Here is a 6049-nt window from a genome sequence, read left to right as displayed (position 1 = left end):
ATCTAATATAAAGGCAGGAGACTGGGCCACCTAGTGATGCCCTTCTGCCAGGGTCAGAGGGGAACCTACGAGTAGTCTTTTACATTGACTGGTCTTGATTCTTCAAAAAAGGCTGGCACTGGGCTGGAGAGATGGCTCAGCAGTTAAGACCACTGACTGCTCTTCCAGAGGTCCAAAGTTCAATTCCCAGCAACCACAGGATGGCTCACAACCATCTGTAATGGGCTCTGATGCCCTCTTCTGGTGTGTCTAAAAGGCTGGCTCAGGATCTTTACAGCATGTTTCTTTATTACAGATGTGACTGAACTCTAGATGTGGTGGTGTATGCTGTATTACCAGCACTTGGAAGCTGAAGTACGAGGGGGCTTGAACCCAGGGCTTCTGGGACCCTTTCTAAAAATGAAAGAGTAACCCCCTTTTATGCTATCTGCCTTTCCACCAAAGAAATTCCAGTGTATTTGGTAGTATAAATTAAAACTCTGATGATGTGACCATGAATCTTTTTTTTATTTCTCATTAAATGAGCACAGGCATTAGCATATTAATAATAGATATGTTTATTACTACATATCCATCAGTGCGACTTTCAATACCACTTGAAACATGCATATCACCCTAGAGAAGGATTGGTTTTTCTAGTGCTTATTTGATACATATTACTGCAAAGCTATTATAAATTACTGAGTTGTTTAAAACAAACAAACAAACAAACAATAAATCACACTGCCCATAGACATCAACTCTTGTTACCAGAGGAGAGTTGAACAGTATTTATATGGTAATTCCTATGTCATTCCTATGAAAAACTTTATGGATATATTTCATTATTCTTTACTATTGGTACAACTGTATATGTTTTTGCAGATAGTTTCACTATTGTAGCAGGTAGTTTGGTATAACGGTTTTATTCAATTTATAAAAGCCCCCAAACCCTCTATATTTTAAATTAAATCAATTACCAATGGGGGAAAAACAATTTTTTGTAAAATCTGTTTTCTGAAAAGTCTGTACTCGTGGCAGTAAAAAACTTCTCTCAAATTAAGGCACTAATAGGGTAATGCAGCTCCCACTGAAAGTGTTCTAAGAATAATTTACATTTCAAACCGTGCATACATTTTTATATGTTTGTTAACTTAATGTCTTTTCACTTGACCATGAACTCTTTTAATCCCAACAGAAGGGAGGGTGCCTGGGCTACATAGTGAGACCCTGTTACTTAAAAATAAATAAAATCCTGCTTTATGTTTGCCTGCATGTATGTTTGTGCCCAGACATCAGAAGAAAGTATCAGCCGGGCGGTGGTGGCGCACGCCTGTAATCCCAGCACTCTGGGAGGCAGCGGCAGGCGGATTTCTGACTTCGAGACCAGCCTGGTCTACAGAGTGAGCTCCAGGACAGCCAGGGCTATAAGAGAGACCCTGTCTTAAAAAACAAAAAAACAAAACAAAACAAAAAAAGTATCAGATCCCCTAGAACTGGAGTTAAAATGATTGAGAGCACCATGCAGGAACTGGTCATCAAATCCAGTATATTTAGATAACATGTGCCATCTTAAAAAAAAAAAAAAAATCCAGAAGAATTTAAACAGATAATTTTAACCAAAGTGCTACCATCATGGCTCCACCAATCCTGCTGTTTGGAGCATCCTAACTCAAAATAGGTAGTTTCTAACATAACTGTGTGTGTTCCAGAGTTGGTGTGGTTGATGTTGATGATCGTCCTGTCCTTACCTCTCAGGTGCTAGAGTCATTCCTATCAAACCCTATTTATTTACTTACCTATTATGCGTGTCGGGGGCAGATGTAAGGATGCACACGCCGCCTCAGGTGCTCCTGGGAGGACTCTGGGTGTCCTGCTCTTCCAGCCTCTGCCTCATCCCCTTGAGGCGGGTTTATCAGTAGCTTGGCTGTAGGCCAGCAAACCCCAGCAATCCTGTTTCAGGCCAGCACAGTGCTAGGGTCATGGGCACACTCAGCCACGCCCACATGCTGGGATCTGAACTCGGGTCACCGTGGCTGTACATCAGCACTAACTGGTTAAGCCGTCTTTCCAGCTTCCCCAGAAAAAAAAATATTGAATTCACAGCATTTTAATTTCCCTGGAGAACATTATGGTCAGAGGGTTTTTTTTTTTCATTGCCTTTGCTCGCTGTGTTTTACTGCCTTTCCAAGTTTCAGAGGAGAGTGAGCCAGAGCAGTCTCCCCCAAGCCCCTTTAAGGTACATTACTCCTATTTTGTGGCTCATTTCAGCCGCTGAACTACGCAGCACAAATCGTGGGGTTTGTTCAGCTCATAACCAGTTATGTTCTTCTTCTTCTTTAAAGATTTATTTATTATATGTGAGTACACTGTAGCTGTCTTCAGAGGCCCCAGAAGAAGGCATCAGATCTCATTACGGAGAATTGTGAGCCACCATGTGGTTGCTGGGATTTGAACTCAGGACCTTTGGAAGAACAGTCAATGCTCTCAACCTCTGAGCCATCTCTCCAGCCCCCAACCAGTTACCTTCAATTCTGAAACTAAAAAGTACAAATTCCCTTAACATTTCTCCATCTTAATTTTATTTTGGATACAGGGACTCTATATTGACTTCAGGTGTCTCAGACTCTTGGGTTTTATGTGATCCTCCTGTCTCAGGTACCTATCATATTGTCCAGCTGCCCCTCCATGCCTATAGTTAGTTACTACAGCAGTATAAAAATTCTTCATTGGTCTTAGATATGACACCAAAAGTACAAACACAAGAGAAAGTAATGAATTTGACTTCTATGCCATGAAGGCTATCACCAAAAGAAATAAAAGCAATATACACAGGAGAAAATACCCGAAATGTATTCCTACATCTCAATAACAAATATTAAATAGGAAAACAAAACAAAACCCAAAATTCTAAATAGACAATCTTTCCAATAAAGACAGAAAAAATAGCCAGAAAGTAGATGACACAGAAATTCTCCTCCTCGGTTACTAACCTGGGAGAATTTGAAGAGCCGTGTGTAGACAAACTCTTAAGCAAATGTTCATAACAGCATTACAGCAGCAAAGGCCAGGGACAAAGTTCATGCTCAACAGCTGAAGGGCAGGCAAAAACAGAATACCTTACGATAGAATATTTATCAGCAAAAGGAGCGTATTGGTAAATTATGAATAGATCTTAAAACATGTTAAGGGGGCTGAAGAGGTGGCTCAGGGGAAGGGTTTGTACTGTTTTTATAAAGGACCCACGTCTGGGGGGCTGACAACTGCCTCCAATTCCAGCTCCAGAGACTATGACATCTCTGGTTTCCACGGACACTTAGGTTTTTTTTTTTTTTTAATCTTAAGAAAATAATCACAAAACATTGTATACTGCATCATTTACATAAAGCTCTAAAAAGGGTAAACTTAAATCATATAAATTGGTGACTTTCTGGGGCCAGGAAGGGGAATGACTAATATATGGGTACTGGGTCTTCTTATGGTGAGAATGTGATGCTTATTCTACTCTGCAAAAATCCCAAATACCATTACAGGGTATACCTTAGATTATGGATAACAAATGTACTCATTTCTATAAAGGCCTTGAAAATGATCATGTATACACATATTCTTGCTAATACCATTGACTCTAAAATGTTGTTTTACCCATGTGAACTTTTCAGTCATTTGATTGTGAGATAAATCACCAAATGAGTATTACAAGCTTTATTATATATATTTAATTGAAAATTATATTTACTGTATGTAGTGGTGTATGTGCTCATGACACACTGGTGGGCCTTTACTCACTGAATCATCTCCCAGTCATTCTTTTGTTTTTTTTTTTTTAAAACAGGGTCCTACTACATAGCCCTGGCTTTGCCTGGAACATGTGATATAGACTAGGCTGACCTTGAACAGCGGTCACCTTGTCAGCCTCCCCAATTCTGGAATTACAAACCTGTGTCACCACACTGATTTTATTTATATTTATTTTGTGGAGGTGGTGGTGACAGAGAGACAGGGTTTCTATGGCATTCCAGGTTGGCCTTGAACTTGTGCAGAATGATTTCGAAGTCACAACAAACCTCCTGCTTCAGCCTCCTGAGTGCTCGGATTACAGCCACTCCGGCAGACTCATTTTAATGTTGGAAATAAATTGGAATGATCAGGAATGCCAACCTTGGTTCTGGACAACTTATACTGAAGAATAGGCCCTAGTAATGCCTTTGGCTTATGGATAAAGGGTGATTATAGCTAATACATTTTGATTTCACGAACTGAAAAGCAGCAATTTAGGAACTGGACTTTTAAGAGTTTCAACCGAGTAATCAGGAATGGAGCACACAGGCTCTGCTCCACGTGGAGTATCGACCTTCGGCTGATTAATTATATAACTTAGTTTTTATCACACCAGAGGCGCTCTTTGGGGTCAAGGACGGCGTGATTCAGCAGCAAACGTCCCAGTGTCCCCTTTACCGTTGAGGTTAGAGAGCCAGGAGTAGATGGGATGTAGGTCTGAGGTCCGCCGGGATCCCTGTTCACCGTGGTGGGGAATCACGCGTAGAGTTCGGCTGCCTCTTCCGATCCCAGAAACAACGCACACAGGGCGTCTGTCGCTTAGAGCCCCAGGTCGGTTCGCCGTGGTGGCGCCGGAAGAGGGGTGAGGGTAGAGCTGCGTGGACTGAGGCTAGACTTGCTGGGGCGCAAGCGAGTTTCATTCCGCGAACTCGAAATGAATTCTCCGTTGATACCAACCGGCCGACTTCTAGAGATAATTAAAATGACCCTAACCATCCCTAAGTCTTCCGGGTTTCTTCCCCATCCTGTCCCTTCCAACACCCATTTCTCCACCCACTTCCCCGGCTTTGGCGCTTGGGTGTCTCGGAAGCAGTGATTCTCAACCTTCCCATTGCGGAGATCCTTTAATACTGTTCCTCATATTGTGGTGACTCCCAACCATAAATTTCTGTTGCTACTTAGCTGTAATTTTGCTGCTGTTATGAATCTTAGTGTTTTCCGAAGATCTCAGGCAACCCTTATAAAAGGATCGTTGGGTCCCCGCGAGGGTCGCGACCCACAGGTCGAGAACTGCTGCTTTAACGGGACCCTCCCCCACCCAAGTCCAACTACAGCTCCCCAGCAAAGCCCAGGACGGAGCGACGCTAGCGGGAGCTTCGTCACGAAGGGCGTAGGGGGCGTACTTTTATGACGTAAAAGGACGGGGCGGGGGGGCCAACGCTGGAAACCTGGACAACCTGCCCGAGGGACAGAGGGGGCGGAGGGAGTGGCGGGAGACCCTTTCCACGCCTTAGGACTTTCCATATTGATGGAGAGGGGAGTATGTGTCCTCAAACACCCCTAGGAAAGAGAAATAGCTTCGGTGAAAGCTTAATTTCAAAGCTACTCCCTCTTTATAACAACTTTTACGTATCATGTGTTACTGGACTTTTGGTTTTCTGTCTTCATCATTGTGGAAAAACCTTCGCTCTTCTTTTCCTGTCTTCCCCTTCGGTTTTGCACCTATGGTAGCGTCCCGAGTGCGCGCAGGCGTAGAGCGCTCGGGGCGGTGCCGCTGAGGGGCGGGTGACGCAGCAGCCGTCGCTGCCATTTTAAGTTGTTTGTTCTTGTTTCTTTTCCTCAAACGCGACTCAGCCCCGGACCCGGGAGGTTCCCGAGGCAGCCGCCGCTTCTGAAGCCACTCCGGTGCGGGTGGGGGAGACGAGGCTGTGGCCCCGCGGACGCTCGACCTCCTCCGTCTCGGCTTTTTCACCCCTTTCGTCGGGGGCTCTCTTGGACTATTTCCTTGAACTAGACTGTTGGGCGAAGTAGGCCTCGGGAGCCGACGCTTGAACTGAGACAACTTTGCCGGACTCACTCCGCGGACAGGCCGTAGCGCAGGGCTTCCCCTCCCTCCCTCCCTCTCCCTCCCGCGCGCTTTTCCTCTTCCTCGCCGTCCCCCCCCTACCCGCGCCGCGTCCTTCCCTCCGTCGCCGCCCGGGGCGCCGAGCCCGACTATGGGGCCCAGGTGGGGGCTGAGTGGCGGCAGCAGCGCGCGCGGCCCGGCCACAGAGCGCAGCGCAGCGGGCAT

The 6049-nt window shown here is 45.2% G+C and overlaps 1 long non-coding RNA gene across 1 annotated transcript; it reads right to left on the bottom strand.

Moving 5' to 3' along the window:
• Window positions 1–488: 488 nt before the first annotated feature.
• On the bottom strand, window positions 489–5128 carry LOC127665083 (uncharacterized). Its single transcript, XR_007973315.1, has 2 exons — window positions 4438–5128; window positions 489–3072 (listed from the first exon to the last, which is right to left on the bottom strand). It is a non-coding gene; the product is annotated as an uncharacterized LOC127665083 (long non-coding RNA).
• Window positions 5129–6049: the final 921 nt, after the last annotated feature.

Source organism: Apodemus sylvaticus, chromosome 14, assembly GCF_947179515.1.
Source record: "Apodemus sylvaticus chromosome 14, mApoSyl1.1, whole genome shotgun sequence".
Lineage (NCBI taxonomy): Eukaryota > Metazoa > Chordata > Mammalia > Rodentia > Muridae > Apodemus > Apodemus sylvaticus.
Note: the sequence above shows the minus strand (reverse complement) of the source record. Positions and strands in the feature narration are given on the sequence as shown.